This window comes from Anabrus simplex, chromosome 1, assembly GCF_040414725.1.
Source record: "Anabrus simplex isolate iqAnaSimp1 chromosome 1, ASM4041472v1, whole genome shotgun sequence".
Taxonomy (NCBI): Eukaryota; Metazoa; Arthropoda; class Insecta; order Orthoptera; family Tettigoniidae; genus Anabrus; species Anabrus simplex.
In genome coordinates, this window is record NC_090265.1 from 1664294518 (window position 1) to 1664315465 (window position 20948).

The 20948-nt window shown below is 40.8% G+C and overlaps 1 pseudogene; it reads right to left on the bottom strand.

Moving 5' to 3' along the window:
* Window positions 1-545: 545 nt before the first annotated feature.
* LOC136863552 (piggyBac transposable element-derived protein 2-like) lies at window positions 546-20036 on the bottom strand (annotated as a pseudogene).
* Window positions 20037-20948: the final 912 nt, after the last annotated feature.

Consider the following 20948-nt stretch of genomic DNA (forward strand, 5'->3'; position numbering starts at 1 on the left):
ATTATTGTATGATAGGACATTTAAAATACCTTATTGTGTGATATGACATTTAAAATACATACATATTCGCTATTTGATTCATAGTCAATACGGGATTATTACCTAAAATGAAGCTGTTAAAGCTTGTTACGTGTCGTCCTTTCTTGTCAACAATATCTGGTATATGGTTGAAAGCATCAAAACGCACATCAGCAATTGGCACTGCAGATACAGTTACCTTAGCTGGAGATGATACCAGTGTTTCAGCACTTGGTGGTTGTCCTCTCTTCTTCTGTGGATGTAATTTCCTTGCAGTTGTCATACCAATTGCAATGCTAGCCTGGAACTGCAACAATAACATCTTTGGAGTTTCCACGCGCTGAAGCAGAAGGCGTCGGTACAATAGATATCCATTGCCTACTGCTACAGCCAAGCACAAATACACAATACTCATGTACCATTTTCGTGATTCCAGGATGACTCTGTACAAATCAATTAAGGTATTGTACATGTACTTTTTGCATTTTGAAACAATATTAAGTCTTGGTACATCAATGAACTTCTTGTCAGCTACAGAATATCTCTCGACAGGTTTCCGTAGGCTCAACACTAGCATAAGTTTAGATAAAGTTAATGCTTTTCCTGTCAAAGCAGCGGATTAGAGCTATACCAGTGGTTGTCTCTACACGACAATCATAACAGCTACGCCCAGATTTATTCAGCTCAGCTTCCGATTTAAGAGGACATTTTCCCATTCTGTCTACTCTGATCGTACTACAAAACATGCCCCACCCTTTGAGAGCATTTGCTAGCGGTATTGATGAAAACACGTTATCTGCGAACTCTTTGAATACCCGTTTCTCTGGTGAGGCGTCAGTCAATGACAAAACAATGTCCCCAGATAATCCTAACCCTCTTTCACTACAAGTGTTTCTCCCAACACAGATTTCAAAGTCATGCATCATACCTGAAGCACCGGCCCTAGTAAAACACTTGAAGTTTCTTTGGTGCAGAATGTTTCAAGTTGCTTCGAACTTTGAACGGTATTATCTGCTCATCAACTGCTTGATACTCCTCTGGAGGAATTGACTGCAATGACGACTGCAATGCAGATAAAAGTGGGCGAATATAGAAGAGCTTGTCACGACTGTCATTAGCCACAGGCTTTTCCTAGTTGTTGGCGATGTGAAACAAACGTAGTAACTGGAAGAATCCATTTCTGCTCATCACGTCAGCGACTACTGGATATCTATAATCATTCGACGAGCAAAAATGAATAGAAGGCATCTTTACTATGCCCATTTGGAGCAAAATACCAATAAATTGCTCCACTTCATTTTTATAGTCTGCAAAGATATTCCTGCTTTCTGAAAAGCATAGATATTAGACCGCTCAGCAATTAGTTCAAATGTATCATTATTTAACAATGCTTCATAATATTGTAAAGGTGTCATTTCCTCGTCTGGTGGAGGGGGAACTGGCCCAAACCACTGTGTGTTAGGAGGCACAAAATATGTTTTCCTATATTTATAATTAGAATGTTCATACTTCTTTTCTACGTGCTGCTGTTGCTCCTACATATGGGTTGCTCTATTAAAGACACTGCTGCTTATATCAGACACTGGCAAATTATCTACATCATTTATTCCTTAAACACAAATATACACAGGAATGTCAAAATTTTGCTAACCAATGCATATTTTGTCAACCTTCTGAGTTATAGTAAGTTTCCTTTAATTTTTATCACAGAATTGTAATATCTGCTCTTCCTGGAATTCATGTACTCCACCTGCTGCCCTCTAAATTCCAAAATTTTTCTTACGCATCCATCCCTACCAAGATAAATAAATTCTTCACTGTTGCTTCAGGCTCGGACTGAGTATTCTTGTTTACCTCTATAGATACAGTATTTTCGTCTTCATCTAAAATATCCGATACATCACCATCAGAAATATCAATGTATGTTCTGAATTAATTGTCAGGCAAATTCAGCAGAAATTGCATTTCAGTATCAGTTACACCTGATCGACAACCCGCAATAATGAAAACTGTCATGTAAGGATCAAAAGTTACTGCTTCGTCACTTTTTCCGCCTGCAAAGCGAAGTTTCATAACCTTGAACATTGTATTCACACAGAAAAATATTGCACAACAGAACCTCCACTTAGTACCAGGTTTTCTAATAAGCAACAAGCAGTACATTGACTTACCTTACGTAAAAATTAATTCTGATGATAAATCGACAATCTAGGCATAAAAAACCCTACAAGAGCAAGCACAAATTATGTCACTCGAATCAAGTACCAACAAACACAGTACTTTACACCATTTTTTTCACCAGACTTGGGCGCCAACCTACTTCCCGACAATGCTAGCTCACAACACTCACTTCCCGTTTTTGCTTATGAGTTGCTACGCTCTGGCAACGGCAATGATAACTACTGACATGTTGTTAAATGGGGCTCTCGTAAAGAGCAGTTGAAATTAAACTGAAGCGAGGTATATATTTTAAAAGTCATGTTCCTTAACACCGATAAAGCAAGGGTTCTGGGCACAAACATCATGCAGTGTCGAACTTAGGTCATTGGAAAAAGGCCATGAATAATAATAATAATAATAATAATAATAATAATAATAATAATAATAATAATAATAATAATAATAATAATAATAATAATAATAATAATAAATGTTATCCAGTCCAGTAACTACTCTATTTCTTTCGTGAGCCCTCAGCACTTTATCGTGGGCAAATATAGTCTATTTGGCATACCGATGGCGTAGTTGTCATATCGCGTATCTGACAATGCTTTTCTTATCTATTATTTTCCTTAAGACTAGTCACGCCTGCCAGCCACTTATGGATAACTAGCAAATGCACCCGTGCTTCGCTACGGTATTCTACATTGTATTCGAATATCGAAGTAAATACTGCACATGCAGTAAATAAGATTGTTATAAAATTGCATGTCTCTTAGCTTTATCCGAGAAACAGCATGTGGATGCCCCCATACGTTGTTTCGAATGTAAAGTGTTTTTTTACGGATTTGTGATGATAACGGCAGGCTCACTTGCCTACTGCCATTCACAATCGTGTTGGAAAGTTTACATTATAATTGCAGGCCCCATTGCCTACTGCGCGGTCACAATCCTACTTCAAGATAGATTACCGTTAAGGAGTTTCTATTATAATGGCAGGCAACTACCCTACTATCAGTCGAAATTGAGTTGTGCAGTTATCATTATAATGTCAGGCCCCTTTTCCTACGGCCAGCCAGCTTACTGCCAGTCACACCAAGTTGGTGAGTTAACAACAAAATAGCTGGCCACTATGCCCAATGCCAGTCACATTTTAGATGAGGACATTTGTTTATAATTGCGGGCACCCTTGCTTACTGTCAAACACAATCGGGTAGGGGAGTTTTAAACAACACTGCATACTCCCTTGCCTTCTGCAAGTCAAATCGAGAAGTGAACTATTCATTACAATGGTACGCCTTCCTTACTAATGCCAATTAAACAGGAGTTGGAGAAGGACCCCTTTCCTACTGCCAGTCAAAGTCGGTGTGGGGAGTACTGATTAAAATAGCAGACACATGCTTTCTCGAAAGTTACAAAGCGACATCAGAGAATATATATTGTGTAGATCGACATATGAAAGTATATGCGTGTTTACAGTATTGCAGTCCATCATCTACAGATTAACTACTACCAAACGTACGTCATATCGACAAAGGATTGTACCATAAGACGTCGGATTTAGTGGCCTAAATGGCTGGTTCTATGATATCTCATCTATTCTTGGAGGGTAAAGGTTTTGTAAGATTATCTCACATTGCATTACGTTTCGGATAATTGTGTGACAGCTACATACATAGCATTTGGCTCACATATGGCTGCTGGGTGGGCCAATTATCGTAAAGAGTTTGATGATTCTACATTTCCTATAAGTGATTGAAAGTATGAATTATGCATGTGAAAATTCTAAATTTACTTAACATCGATTAATAGAGAAAAATCAAACGTAAGAGGGATACAGATACGACCAAAAGTGATAAGACCAAGGTTGTAGATCATTCCAAATTGAACGGAGATTTTGCAATCCGTTATGTGATAGGACTTCCCGAAGGTCTGCACCATCATTAAAATTGCCTCCATATTTCAATAATCTTCGGGGATAAAAAGTAAAAAATTTAAGGATCTTGAAAGTTTTCCGTTCGTTACAGGATAAAATGTATAATTTTGTCAAATTTAAATTTTCTTTTTCGTCTGGCCGATTATGCCGCAATCTGGATTTTGGGCGAGGAGGGTAAAAATTAGGACTTTCAGGAAACTAAACCAAAAATTATGCAGATGGTCATTATTACTCCTTAAACGGGTAGTTGTGCGAAAATTTCGCCAAAATAGTCAATGTAGAGGCACACAGTCGTTACGATTTTATTTATATACGGTACCGTAGATGGATAAGGAATCTGCTCCACGTACAACACCTTTTGGGCTTTCTCCGCTGCAAAACTGACCATTCATGATATCTCCCTTATTAATCCTCCTGACGTAAAATGCACACGAAAAAAGTTTTAGAGATGGTTTTCCATGGTTTCCCATTTTCACAACAGGCAAATGTTGGTGCTGTATATTAATAAAGGCTGCGGTAGTTTTCTTTCCAGTCATAGCACCCTGACCTGCCCCAACGTCGCCGTAAGACCTGTCTGTGTCGGCACGACGTAAAACAAATAGTAAAAAAAATCCACTATCCCAAATTCACGGCAGGATAGCCCCGAAGAAGGGCCTTGGCTTATCATGCGACCGCTGCTCATTTCAAGGGTTTGCAGATTACTAAGTGTCCTGAGGTCGGCACGACAAATACTTTCGGCCATTATTCTTGGTTTTCTAGACCGGTACCGTTACTTTACAATCAGATAGCTCCTCAATTGTAATCACGTACGCTGTGTGGATCACAAACCAGCCCACAGATAAAACTGCTAGACGCGTCCTGGAATCGAACGCGGGGAATCCGGATAGCAAAAAGCATGGCGCCGGCTAAAACATTAGCAAAATACAAAAGTACGTTTCACCCCTTAAAGGACAACAATGATCATGAATCATCAGGGGTTTGTTACACAGGATGGTCGTAAACAACGTGAAGCGGGCAGGCCTATATGAGCATTAGAGTGTTGGTCATACTGATAAATAATTGAAAAAAAAAATATCTCGCGCCGCTGCTGAAGTTAGCCAATCAGATCACTTCGCGGGCGAATTCAAATGGGCTTTGCGAGGCGCTGTTGCTAAGTGTGCACGTGGCTAATGACCGGCTTGAGAGCACTAATAGAAATAAACTTCTCCAGGGGAGAGAATCGAACAAGAACCTCCCTGCTGATAGGCTCGCCCCATAGCAAACACGCTACGGTGGCATGGGCTGAAACCTACGGTGTGTTAGTGTTTGATGCTCACTTCTCGGCATGGCTCGTTCTAAAACTTTTGAAATAGCCTTCAGAGTCAATTTGCATGAACAGGTTGGCAACATTGCGAGGCGACGGAGACGTTCCTTCGCAAATATGGCCTTTTAAGCATTTAATGACGGAAGGGAAACGTTCTGGTTTTATTTGTCATAAATCAGTAACTGCTTGTAATGAGCAATGAGCGCCATGCATCAGCTGGTTTAATTAGATTAAGCCTGAAACTACTTTTTGACAGGGTAAACTCGACTCGACGCGTGGCACCCGCCCTAACTTCTCCGGAACCTCAGCTCATAAATCACAGTAATTACTGCGGTCCCTAATAACTCCTTAGCGGTGATGTAGATTTATATTCATAATTATTGCGGGGAAACGGGAACACATCCATCTCCCTAGCGAGCGCGATGACAGCAGTCGATGCCAGGCTATTTGCAGACGGTGGAAGATGAATGGAGTCCGCCACACGGTCGAGCTAAACTGTGTGATAAGATAACTGTTGAAGTCTGCCATACACTTGATGTGTAAATTGTTAATTACGGTTCTCTTCAAGCCTCGACAACTTGGTCAGGGGTATTCACGTAGAATACGTCGATAGTTTCGAGCCCATACTTGGGCAAATCTGTCTGCCTATTAGGTAATCAGCCCAGAGGGTGGTTGCATCCTCAAAAATGTTATGCAGTTTTAGGGAAACTGCAAAACCACGATGGGGACCCCAGAATGAGACATATTAGCCTACTGAGACCTGAAAAATAGTCTCTATGAGTGTTTGGTTTTATACATTTATGACTGTCCTGACATTCATAGGATGCCGACCCCGTGGTGTAGGGGTAGAGTGGCTACCTCTTACCCGGCCAGGTCAGGGATTTTTACCTGAATCTGAGGGCTGGTTCGAGGTCCACTCAGCCTACGTGATTACAATTGACGAGATATCTGACGGTGAGGTGGTGGCCACGCTCTAGGAAGCCAAGAATAACTGCCGAAAGGATTCGGAGTGCTGACCACACGACACCTGGTAATCTGCAGGCCTTCGCGCTGAGTAGGCCAAGGGCTGTTGTGCCATGGATTTTTTATAGGCTACTTTTTATTTCGAATTTTGGAGCGTTCTCATTTGAGGACATCATACAGGGTGGTCGAAATCAGCGTGAAACGTGTATATTCTGTATGAGCGTTTGAGGGTTGGTCATACGGATAAATAAAATGAAAACATAATTCGATATCTCGCGCCGCTGTAATGTTATCAGCTGGTGAAAGCAGCCTATCATATCGCTTAGCGGACGAATTCAAATGGGCTCTGCGAGGTGGTTTCGATAAATCTGCAGGTGACCTGCGCGTCATGATGATGAAATGATAATGAAGACACACGTACACCTAGCCCTCATGCCAGCGAAATTAACCAATGATGGTTAAAATTCCCGAACCTACCGATAATCGACCCCGGGACCCCTGTGGCCAGTACACTAACCATTTAGTCATGGAGCCGGACTATATTCTGGGTGATTTGCGACAAAGAGTAGTGTCAAAAAAAATGTTGCAAACATTGGGCTGGGAAGAATTGAAAAGAAAACCAAGGAAACGACGTAATTGAGTAGTAGTCGTAGTAGTTAAGTAGAAATGAAAATATTAGCACTGGATAGGGTGGCATGGAGTGCTGCATCAAACCAGTCTGTGGACCGATGACCCAAATAACAAGAAAATGATTTCCTTGGCACTACAGGACCCGAAGGGTCTTTGTCCTACCAATCACTGCTGCTCATCCTAAAGGTCTGCAGATTATGAAACGGCGCGTGGTCAGTGTAACGAATCTTCTCGGCCGTTATTCTTGTCTTTCTTTACCATTGACACCATCTCACCGTCAGCTAACTCTTCAGTTGTAATCGCGTAGACTAAGTGGATCTTGAACCATCCCTCAGGTCCAGGTAAAAATCCCTGTCCTGGCCAGGAAACGAACCCGGGTCTCCGAGCAAGAGGCAGACACGCTATCCGTACATGACGGGGCTGCAGTTATGAAAAAAAAATCCACAGCCTGTTTTCAGTTTCAACTGGGTCAGGATCTAGCGGCGAGGATAGGAACTGCACCGGCTGCCGAAGCTTGTTGTATTTCTCTGGGGCAATAATTGATAGATGAAATGATATTGGAGAGTGTTGCTGGAATGAAAGATGACAAAGAGAACCGGAGTATCCGTAGAAACAAACCTGTCTCGCCTCCGCTTTATCGAGTACAAATCTCACATGGGGTGACCGGGATTTGAACCGAGGAACGTAGTGGTTAGAGGCCGGTGCGCTGCCGAAGGGTGTAATGGTTCCATGCGGTTGTTCCCGTACAGCATTCTGTCGTGCACAATGTGTTTTTGTCTAGTCCGTTGAAAAGCATGCTATAGAGGTTAATCTGTTCTCGTAAATTATCGGAAGAAGATTCATCTCTGATCATAACCTAGTTAGTCTACGAATGTCTTCCTCCATAAGAAGTTTACTGCTGGCGTCAGTATTTATGTCACCAGCACGAATAAATTAGTAAGACTGTGTTGCAGTGTTTAGCGACGTGTTTTAAGACATGCAATTACATAACTATATGTATATAAGTGAGAGGGAGAGCTGCTAGCATGTAAGTCTTCTAGAATAGCGGACAAGTTTGGCTAACTTTCTTGGCAGCCAAAACTGCCGGCATTCATCAAGTCAGCTGACACAAAGTGGCTAAAATCTTGCGACTTCTTTTTCGCTCCTTCTCTCTTCCTGTCACGTACTTCTTTTGTTTTCTACTTGCACCCGCCTTACTAGAACGTTAACTGCGACGGCAGCCGCAGATATAAATTAAGGCGCTGGCTGGGAAACGGATGAGGGGTTAGTTTAGTAGAGTTTTCGGGGTTTTATATATCTCGATGTTGCGACTTGGGCTGTGTGGGTGGGAAGGGCTATACCAGGAGGAGGCTTGTACAGTGTGCGCAATACATTTCTCTGTCCCATCCCCTCCAGTACCCTCACCTACTTTCCACAACAACTCTTCCGTCTTTACGCTAGTGTAAAGGGTGGTAATGCTTTAAATCATTTTGTCTCATAATTTCTCACCGCTTTAACAAAATTGCGGCTCGCATTTGGACGCCCAAGTGCTTGGCTGAGGATTTATAGACGCTAGCACTGAGCGTAAGGAGTGCAAAGCAAGGCTTCGCTCCTTTTACAAAACTCAGCCCTAGTCGAGAACACGGCAGACCATTCCTCAAGCCGCACACAAACATTACTATGCAAAAGAGAAGGCGTATAACGACCGATATTCTGCGGATTATTTTCACGAGCGAGGGAGATCTGAAACTAAAATTGCCTCATTATTTCATGATCTTACGGTCGGTGCTGCTAGCGTCGTTGGGTAAGGGCTTGTGGAAAGGAGGAGTAGGAGGAGGAGGATGCTGTGTGAGGTGCAGGAGTGAGAGGGAAGAGGGATGGAGAGTTAAGGCATTTTATAATACATAACCTCCGACCCGGCGCAGCACACAACTTAAGGGATTTTATTCTAATCCCAGGCAATAGAGATAACACGCGCTACTTTAAAACAATCATAGCTTTACGCCTTATTATATACACCCTGGAGGATTAGAGCCACTCCAACCAAGTCGCGTAAATTATTTTTTTAAAGTGTCTCCCACTGATATTGTCTCCCATAAAGTCAAGAATATTACAGCATTAGATTTGCTAATTTCCTCCTTTGAAGACTTGTAATTACCTAAACTCTTAGCACACTCAACTTCACAGTGAATTAATTCCAATAAAAGCTTCACAGACGTGATATTTAAATGTAAACGGGAAGGAAAGTAATGATATTTCGATGACTGAAAGGTTAAATAATACGGCTGAAGGAAATGAAAGTATGAGAAATACCTTTACGATCTGCTTTACGTCGCACCGACACAGATAGGTCTGATGGCGACTATGGGATGGGGAAGGGCCTTCGTGTCCTTACTTAAAATACAGACCCAGCATTCGCCTGGAGTAAAAATGAGAGACCACGGAAAACCACCTTCAGGGCTGCCAACACTAGGGCTCGAACCCACTATCTCCCGAATACACGCTCACAGCTTCGGGCCCCCTAATCGCACGGCCAACTCGCTCGATTAGAAATTATTTTAACCTGTATGTTCCTAAGATACATTCTGTTTTCTATTTCCACCACATTTCAATTTTCGGCTCCTCTGTTGAATGGTCAGTGTTGTGGAATTCGGTTCAGAGAGTTCCAGGTTCAATTCAAGACTGCTTCGGGGACTTCAATCTTATATTCCTGGTTTTACTAATATTCTTTGTAGGGTTTGAACTGAATGTTTTTCCCCTATATAGTCTGGTCTCTATGAACTGCACGGTAACAACCAATTTCACTTTAGTGTCTAGGTCTTGTTCTTATTCCGGCTTTGAATTTATGCCAGTAGTTTATGAGCCAATGAACTAGCACTTCCTTTTGGCTCTTAGAGCAGGGCATCTCGAACGTCTTGTTGTGTTCATTGCCATCTTATAACCATCTTATCTATTCAACAATTGTATAAATTTGTCCCTGTCATTGACCTCTCTGTTCTGCCAATACCGATTTGCCTTAGACCGTTTTCGCACGTCTGGAACCACTTCCGTATTCTTTTTGTTAATCGATCATCTGCCATCCTCAAGATGTGTCCGTAGAATAGCAGGCGTCTCTTCTTAATCAAAGCTGTGATTGGTTTTCTCTTGCTGTCCAAGTCTTCCTCGATGGAACTTGCCCATCAACCCATCTGTTACCTAAAATCTTCCTTCCTTAATTTTTGCACTATCTATTCTTTTCAGTCATGGAGAAGGTTTCAGAAGCATACAGTACCTCAGGTTTGACAACTGCGTTGCAGTGTGTTGAACTTCACGGCCATATTCATTGCCTTTTTGTTGAAGACGTTCATTGTCAGTTGGTATGTTCGGTCTGACTCCCTTATCCTAAAGTTTATTGCTTCCTCTTCTAATCCTTTCTGTTGGCTCACTTCACCGAGATATCTAAAATTCTTTACCAGCCCGATCTTCCCACAGTATTATTGACAATCCATTCAGGTACATAATTGATGTTCATCATATACTTTGTCTTCTGACTGGAAATGTGGAGTCCTACCTTCTCGGCTATTTTGTCAGCCTGTTTAACTTGTTGACTGCTGAGTCAAAATTGTTAGCAATTGCCATCCACAAAGGCTGAGCAGTCAATGTACACTCCTTTGAGTTTAGGACCAGATTAGAACGGCTATTCGTTTGCTTCTTCATGGCAAACAACTTCCTCAACTCACAAATAACCATTTCTAGAACACAGTAGAAGAGGAGTGAGGATAGTCCGTCACCTTATCCGACGCCCATCTCACCCATAGATGTCGCCTTTGACACTGAAAGTTAGTCTAATCGTCAGTATTCCTTACTCTTTCAGTCCACGTGATACGAAATATCCGCCGATATACCCCAAATTTTCAAGGCGTCCAGTTTCTTCCACAGGTCAATTAAGGTAAAGTTTATTCCCCAACGCAATATTAACAACCTTAGGAATAAAATAAATAAGATTGACTTACGAAAAATAACAAAAGAACCTTCCGGAATAAATTTTAAAAACTTAAAAACAAGTGATTGAAAAAACATCAAGGTCAAAGTTGTAGAAGCTGCCAAAGAAACAGATCCGTCAATAAATGGTGGTGGAATAAAGAACGTGAGGATGCATCAGAGAATAGATTACGACGATTAGAAAGAAATGGTATTCTACAAAGAAAGAAGGTGATTATTTGGACTTCAAAATGAACGATAACTGCAACTAAGCACCACGTAATTGAAATTCTCTCCTTCCTGGGCCTTCAACACTTGCCCATTACTCTCGAATTCGTTTCCAGTGTTGTTCATTTCTTGCTTCGGACCACGCCTTCCCTCTTTTCAACTTCACCTTTTCTTGGAAAGCCTTATGGTCTTGAAGTTTTTTCTTAACTGGGTTGCGCTCTTTCATATCATTCATTATGTGCGACTAGCTGATTTACCCGTGTTTCGCTACGGGATTCTCAGAAGGACTGACTTTGTGGTTTTCCTAACTGAAGTCAACATCAGAGAGAGAGAGAGTCATCTCCGTACAGGCAATGAAGGCCCTTGGAGGGGTGGAAGGTAAGGGCTTCCACTATCCGTAACCTCGGCACTTGGTGGGGTAGAGTGGTTAGCTCTACGCCCGGCTTTCTTTGCCCCCACTTCCCAGAAATTAACCTGGTACTCATTTATGATGTAGGCTAGTGAACTTCAGGACCATATGCACCTTCGGAAGTGGAAACGTAGTTTCTTAAATTTTACGACTTCCTGACGGGGATTCGAACCCACGTCCTTCCGGGCGAACCGAGTACGGCTTTACCGCCTCGGCCAGGCAACATACGTCATAAAAAAAACGCCAGTAGGAATGTAGCGACTAAATGCAATGTTATCATATAGAATACTCGATCGAATAAAAAACTGAACATTTTCTCAATTTTAACGAACAGTACTACGGTGCCGATCTAACAGTCCAAAGTTCCACAGCTGGAATGACCAGGCCGCAGACAGCAGTGAATACTCCTCTGCCATTATTGCGTGAAATATGCACACTGATCATTCCAATCAAGCCTCAGATTAGGGATTGAATAGCTGGAATACTATGATGAACCAATGTGTTCCGTACCAGTATATCAGAAAATTTATGAACCAGAGATTTATTTAATAATAAATAAATATGAACCAGAGGAATGGCATCCTCAAGAAGAAAGTTATCTAACTCCCCAGCTACTTCCCGCAAATATTCAGGTAGGCTGTTACACTCAGTACGACCGGGCGATTTGGCCGTGTGGTTAGGGGCGCACAGCTGTGAGCTTGCATCCGGAAAATAGTGGATTCGAACCCCACTGTGGGCAGCCCTGAAGATTGTATTCCGTGGCTTCCCATTTTCACACCAGAAAAATGTTGGGGCTGATCCTTAATTAAGGCCAAGGTCGCTTCCTACACAGTCCTAGCCCTTTCCTATCCTATCGTCGCCATAAGACGAATCTGTTTCGGTGCGACGTAAAGCAAATTTTAAAAAACTCGGTACGCAGCAGTAATCCTATCTATTGGAGATAAGTGTCAACTGAAGACACAAAGCTCATCACAACAAACAATGGTCGATGAAATGTCATTGTTGATCAATTTTATGAGCTTTCTTTATTGTAGCCCTTCACATTTAGCTTTCTATCGAGTCCGCGATATTAGGGCGTTTTATAAAATTATTTTTTAGCGTAGACTTTAGTTCCTCATTCTCCGACTTTACATACCGATTTTTATTAAGTTCGGTTTACCTATTTTCTCGCGACTCGGCGCTGATATGGACTTAGTAACAAAAGTCTAAATTCATGAATATCTGTGTGATCATAGCCGGTACGGTAACAATGTATAAGAGATAAATGATCGAAAATTTAATTCTATATAACTTTAGTTATGTCGTATTTATCGATACGACCATTAGTAACAAATATTTGAGAATAAAATTGTAGGCTTTCCCCATAACTACCATTTCAATCAGCCTGAATAAAATTATTTATGGGCTAGGTTATAGCGAACTATTCTCCGACTTTGTATTCCGATTTTAATTAGATAGGACCGCTAATAACATAAATATTTGAGACTAAAATTTTAGGCCTTCCCCTAAACTACCGTTTTTCTCAGCGTCAATACAATTATTTACAGCCTAGATTATAGAGACTTGTTCTCAGACTTTGCCTACTGATTTTAATTAAGATACGACCACTAATAACATAAATATTTGAAAATTACATTTTAGGCCTTCCCCTAAACTACCATTTCACTAAGCGCGAATAAAATTATTTATGGCCTAGACTGTAGCGACTAATTCCCCGACTTTACATACCGATTTTCATGAAATTCTCTTCAGCCGTTTTCTCGTGATGCGTGTACAGACAGACAGACAGACAGACAGACAGACAGACAGACAGACAGACAGACAGACAGACAGACAGACAGACAGACAGACAGACATTACGGAAAAGAAAACAATGCATTTCCTTGTTACTGTGGACATGACCGATGCAGAAATACCATTTTTTTCCAACTCTGAGCAATGTGCAGACAAAACTCTTACTTTATATATATAGATGTCTACCTCTTATAGATTCTACAGTGGCAAACACGCTCATGAAACCACGAACAGTCCCATAGCAATATTGGCGACCGAACAGTGACCTCACACAAATTTTTTCAATAATTTGTTCCTCCTGGGAAAATTGTTTTGTGATTTTCGTGGCTTCCGATTCAGTAAACACATTGTTAACAAAAATCAGCCCTTGCTGGCAATTCATTGTCGAGTTAGAGCAATCGTTACCAGTAAATGCAAACAATGAATGTGTTTCTCTTAAAGTTTTTAACTAATTCGATCTATTGAAAAATATTGAACCATATGACGATATGGTTCTACATGAACATTATTTCAAAATATTTTAAACCTAAAATAGGCACTTCAACATTGCTATACTCATTTTCCAACTTTTGAATGAAGCAACCCCGCAGTATCTTACCTCGGATCTTAGCTCCTCTCCTCCAATCATTAGCATTACGTCAGCCAGGTTGCATGACTGGATGGGTTAATGTGAGAATGAATGACGTACTACCCGAGTATTTCCATTCTTTCGTACTTGTATTACGATACAATAGATAATTAGTTTCCTACGTACCTCTTGAACCAAAGATGCATAACTTTTTTGCTTATTTTTAATTTATTGTTAGAATCATTATTGCACACAATCATCTACTTACATACAGAATTTAGTCAATATGTTTCCATATTTCCTTTTTGTTTATCACAGCAGATAGTACATTAAAAGCTCCCCCCTACACCCCGTCATCGCCATCTTACTAATTTGTAAGAAAAGGCAAACTAGCCTATAACAAAAAATGTGGTTAAATGTAAGAGAGGGATGTTAGGCTTCCTCTGCAACTTGTAAAGGCATAAATAAATAAATAAATAAATAAATAAATAAATAAATAAATAAATAAATAAATAAATAAATATTGGTTCTATCAGACTATACAGAGTGAAGGAATTTAAATACCTAGGTGAATTGCTTGCACACTATGGTAATGAAAAGAAATCCATAAAATGAAGAATTCAGAAAATGGAAACTGCTTTCCAAGTAACAAGACCGGTTTAGGACAAAAAGTGGACAAACAGTACATAACAGTTATTAAAACAGGGGCACTATACATCATCATCATCATCATCATCATCATCATCACCATCATCATCATCATCATCATCATCATCATCATCATCATAGGCATTTATTCGTCAACGAGTATATAGTATATAAATACAATGTCATTTGGACGTATTAATTGTGTCGTCTCAGATGGCTGAACAGTCCGATTCTGGATGCACAGATTTTATTGCAGTGACAGCACACACTAGTAGTTGCAGCAGATGGTTGTGCAAGAACGCCATCCCTCGCATTCGCTCGTTCTTTCCTGCTGTTCCTCCTCTCAGCTTCTAATTTTCTCCTATATTTTTCTAGATGTTGAACTCCATTGTATACAATACTACGCCATTTGGGCCTATCCTCAGCTGTAGTTTCCCAGTTTATCGTATCAATATGACATCCTTTAAGATTAGAACGTCCTTATATCGTTTAAGCTGTCCTCCATGTTTACGCTGGCCAATCTTTAGTTGGGAGTACAGGATATTCTTTGGGAGGCGTGTATCTGGCATGCGGATGATATGACCAGCCCAGCGTAGCTGATGCCTGACTATCTTATCCTCCATGCTCGTAGTATTGGCTTCCTCGAGGATGCTAATGTTCGTTCGGCGATCTTGCCATTTACCTTTCAGTATTCTCCGCAAGCAGCGTTGATGGTATTTTTCCAGGCATTTTAGGTTTCTCCTGTAGGTTGTCCAGGTCTCGCAACCATAGATAAGAGTAGGAATTACAACAGCATTGTAAACTTACAGTTTGGTTCTCACACTGATATCATGATTGTCAAACACTCATCTTAGGAGACAACCGAAAGCCGCACTATACAGTATGCTTCTGAAACTCACAATCTACAATGATTAAAGGAACAATTAGAGATTAAGGAACGAAAAGTTATGAGAAAAATTTTAGGGCTAAAAATTTTAAATGGATTTTATTACTAAACGTAATTGTGAAAACCACAGATACGATGTGACTGCGTCGAATCCAATTTACAGGCCATTTAGAAAGAATGGACTCTTAGACTTCCCCATAAAATTTAAAAACTTCTGAAAACAAGGGGACTAGAACAAAGTGTTATAAACTAATGGATAAAGGCCTTATTGAACTAGGATCAGAGTATCTTGTACATCAGAATTTAATCAGAATTATAGTTGAAACGCGGGGATTTGAGGAAGAAAAACAGGAGCCTACACGAGGTACATGATCAGAGGAACGGAAACTTGCACAGACCTGGAGAACGAAGAACTACTGGGCAAGAAGGAAACCGAAAATATGTTGATTCAAAATGGTCCTAGGTGACCCATTTGCGAAGAACGAGAAAAGACGAAGAAATATATAAATAAATGTAAAATAAAATAATATGAAGATAAACTACGAAAAAGGAGACCGAAACGGGTTATTTCCGAAGATAAGAGGAAGATGCGAAGTGAATGAAATGAAGACTTTCTTGGTAGAGAAGAGAAGAGAAAAGATGAAAAGCCAAGAAACCTTAAGTTCTTTGCGGTCCATAGTTAGACAAATTTTGAAACTAACTAACTAACTAACTAAATAAATAAATAAATAAATAAATAAATAAATAAATAAATAAATAAATAAATATGTGATTCAAAATTTCCGCGAGAACGAAAATTGCTTATAATAATACTGAAAATAATGATAATAAATATGAAAAGAAGAAGAACGACAACGAAAGAGTGAATCACAGGGAAACAGAGAGAAATTATTCCAGGCTTGGAAAGGACGAATGTAGCAAGAATCTTGATATTGCAGATTCTTGCTGTGAGTGATATTAAGAAGTTGGAAGATCTCTTGCAAGATAGCTAAGAACAAATTTCTTGTTGAAGAATAAGAATAAGAAGAATACTGTCGCATAATCGAGCTCTATAATATTTTCTTTCAAAGTGGAGAAACCCTGAAATTTAATTAGCGTATTTCTGCCACTGCGAGTGGCGTGAAGAGTGATGAAGAGAGCAGCTCGCCAGCAAGTTCAGCACCATCGCCCCGCAAGAGTGTATAACAATTATTTTTGCTTATCGTGGTGTTGATTTGCTGCGCGGGGTGCGCTTACCCACCCAGCGGTATTATGCAGAATGCGCGGAATTTAGAGCTACTGGGTTGTTAAGCCACGTTACTGCCGCTGATAAGGCAAAATAGCTGTAACAGGGGTAGTATATTTGAGGGAGTGCACTAACTCGTACTTACACACTACTTAGGAAGGGGAGGTGTTCGCTTCAACATTTTATACAGCATTGCTATTTCTCTATTCAGCTAGCGAGCCCTGGTTTTGTCAGCTAATTTCCTTCTCTTACCCTAAATGATAACGATAATGCCGCTCGTTTTCGAAACTTTAAAACTCCTTCACAAGTGACTATGATTTTTAAAATACGCATACGGCTGGTCATGGGGATTACAAGCATCAAAGTTTATAAAAAGTTGCTTCGTGTACCTGCCTCCGGGTTTATTATGTTATGTGCATACTTTTACTGCCCTCTGCTATGTTGACTATCATAAAATTAGGAGGACATTTAACTAAATACTGCTCCCTCATAAACGGAATAATCCTTCTTCCATGTACATTTTTAGCAGCTTTGTATGTTACGTATGTCGCGAGCCTTGCAGTATTTTATATTAGAGTATATATGCACAGTATACGAGACGTCCGTGACACATCGAGCGGATGAGCCTCGCTACCTCCGATAATTCGACACGTCAGAAGATCAGACCTTGGAGGAGCTTGTGAGGCAGTGAAAGGTTAATGGCAAGAGATCCCGAGGAAGACACCCAATCAGATGGGTGGACAGCTGGTGGAGAAATCTTTCCACAAGACTACCCTATAGCGACAGACCGCCTGAAAGCGAAAACATGAAATTTCGCCATGCCCTGACTAAGGCAAGGGATTGAGGAGGAGGCAGAATGTTGTTGAGGATCACTGGTCTTTTCTTTCTCTAGATGGAAGTATCAATATTTCTTTATCCTAAGAATAATGAAGGTATCGGGCAAAGAAATACAAGGAAGGAATATGGAAGGCATTGTTATGAAAGACGCTCGAGATCGCTCAAGCGTATTTAATAATAATAATAATAATAATAATAATAATAATAATAATAATAATAATATTAAATCTTATTCTTCTTTTCCTAACGTCTGTCCCACACGTGTGGGATCGTGTTCGGACGGACACAAACACCCAGTCCCCGAGCCAGAATAATTAATCAGAAACGATTAAAATCCCCCACCCGGCCGGGAATCGAACCCGGGACTCTCTGAACCGAAGGCCTGTACGTTGACCATTCAGCCAACGAGCCGGATAATAATAATAATAATAATAATAATAATAATAATAATAATAATAATAATAATAATAATATAAATAATAATCTGTCTGTCTGTTAGGTCATCAGCCCAGAGGCTGGTTGGATCCTCAAATAGCACAACCAAAGGTTATGCGGTTATAAGGAAACCGCAAAAATCAATGGCAGCACCAAAATGAGGCGTACTAGGCAAGACGAGGAGTGAGGTAGTTTGCCATTGCTTTCCTCACTCGGTCAGAAAGTGCTATTGCAGCACGACTGACCCTATGAGCAACACCTTTCATAACACTCAGATGCACTAGTCCTGCTCTGAATGTCATTACTCAGCACCACCCATACCCCAGCAGCTTCCATATTGTCACAGCCATGGATGAGACTGGGACTTCGGTGGAAGCTACACTTTACTCTGGCCTATGCCAAGAGATGGATACAAAAGTACTGTATCCAACATGAAATGGCAGCAGGCAAATAATAATAATAATAACCTGAGTAAATTAGAAGTACTGGAAAGAAAAATTAAGCGGAAATTACTCAGTCACCCAAGAACTACAGAACTCTGGACATCAGGAAGTAATGATGAAAAATACCGGAACATAGAAAACATAACAGATAAAATGCGGAAGAGGCGATTGATATTTTTTGGACATTTATCTTCAAAGATCTTTGGAAGAAGAAGCCGACAACAACCTGGATTTATGAAGTCAAGAAAGATTTGGAAAGAAACAACATAAGGGAAGAAGAAGCAACAGAGAGAGATACAGAGAGACTTTCAGAAGGAAAGTGTTAAACATGGAAGGATTCCAAGGTCGGGAGGGAAACAAAACAGGCTCAAAATGGTGCGAGGAGAGGGAAAGGAGGCATAGTGAGCAGATGAAGGAGTATTGGAGGAGGAGGAAGGATTAGCAAAGGATGAAGCATTGAAATTGTCACGTGGACCCTAGAAGACCGTAACTGAGGAGTAATAATAATAATGTAATAATAATAATAATAATAATAATAATAATAATAATAATAATAATAATAATAATAATAATAATCGATCATGTTGCCATTGCACGATAATCAACAAGAGAAACAAGAGAGATTCAAAAAGTTGAAGTCCTGAGAGCGCTAACCTTGACCCAAGATCAAAGTCAAGCTTCTTCCAAGCAACATCCGGTGAGTCCGACCAAGAGAGTCCTTGAATCCAAAGAACTTGGATCAACTGAAAAACGTCATTCTTATTAACGAAACCAAAGAAACATCTGTGGTAGACTCATGAATGTGATGTAGCAATAACACAAAGGTAACTTGCCTGGCAAAAACTGAACCTACAGAAGAATCAAGATATGTAGATATGAGGATTTCCCGGTGGGGAGAAAATATACAGCAAAAGTCACCCGCTGGGTAATTCTCACATTTGACAAGCAAGCAAGCAAAGTAAGTTAGTTCATTCCCTCTCCTCACACGAGGAGGGGCGGGCCATCAGCTGAACTAAGGAGCTCTTCGGCCGTATATAAAGGAAAAGAGTCAGTGACGAAGATTTAGGTGTAGGGGGTATGTGTCGTACATACCAGAGGGGGAAGACAGTTAGTGAATTTGGCGCAAGACACCGTGACAACAAGCCGGGACCCAGGGAGGGCCCGCAAAGCACCCGCACAAGCAAACCCCTACAAACACCAGAAGGAGAGGGGACGAGAAATTTATTTGTATCTACGTATCTCGGGCGCGCATTCCGGAAAAAGATAAATTGTTACATACAGTTACATGTATTACATGTATTGAGGTGGTACAATGGGCGGGTTCGGTATGAAATTGGAGTAAGGAGTAGGGTAGTGTTATGATAGAAGGTAGTAGAGGGTTGTGGTCATATTGGTGATGGAAGTGGCAAGTAGACGAAGAAGGTCCAATATCGGGAGTGGCGGTAGGAGAAAGCTGGGTTGTGGAGCTGGTACGTTGATGGCTTGCGGTGGTGGGGTGGGTGGAGGGGCGGGTGGGAGACTAAGAGAAGGGGTGGTGGAAGGGGAACGAACAATACGGGGGAGGGGAGCGAGAATGCTCCACTCCGTAAGTTCTTCTGCGAAGACGGACGCCATTGGTGATCAGCTGGTCTACGTCGGCGTCAGATGAGAGTTGGAGGCGGATCATGACATATTGGACAAAAACCGAATAGGATTTCTATAGAACGTTCAAACGCAACCTCACTAAATACAAAAGACATCCTTCCAAGTCTACATTTCAGAGCCCGCAAAGGTAAACTGGACTACAAACTGTCAGATCTTGGTAAAATATGTTGAATCCCTTCTCAAGTATGAAAAACCTGAATCACAGTTCACCTTTGCTGAAACCACACACTCCAAACTATGACTCTTCTCCATCAGAAAAAGAAAAGAGTAAATCAACCAGATAATCAAGTCATTAAAGAACAATACAGCTCCTGGCGAAGATGCAATAACTGCTGAACTCTGGAAGGCGATCCTCAAAAATAACAGAGATCTTTCGCAAGATCTGGAGAGAGAGAAAATTCCAAGTGATTGGACAGCAGCCCTCATCTATCCTTTTCATAAGAAAGATGACAAAGCAGATGTAGACAGCTACCGTGGCATTTCCCACCTTTCGATAACGTGCGAAATTCTTTGGCAAGCCCGTAATTCCCGGGAAGAAAGCAGCTCGATTCACAATTGGATGAATATCAAATAGGTTTTTGCGAAGGACGAGCAGATCATGAATCTTAAGTTCGTTCTTTCATATCAGAATCTCAGAAATAAGAAATTAGTGGTTAACTTCGTCGACTTCATAAATGCCTATGATTCTATAGATCGACATACACTCCTCCAAATTCTAAAGGAGATGGGTATAGACAGCGAAACGAGAGCGTTTAACCAATAGAAACTAACCAACACTTCCAAAGTGTGAGTCAGGGGAGAGTTTTAGGACATCTTCGAAATCAAGACCGGTGTAACTCAAAGAGACGGATTATCGCCTCTACTATTCAACTGTATACTGGA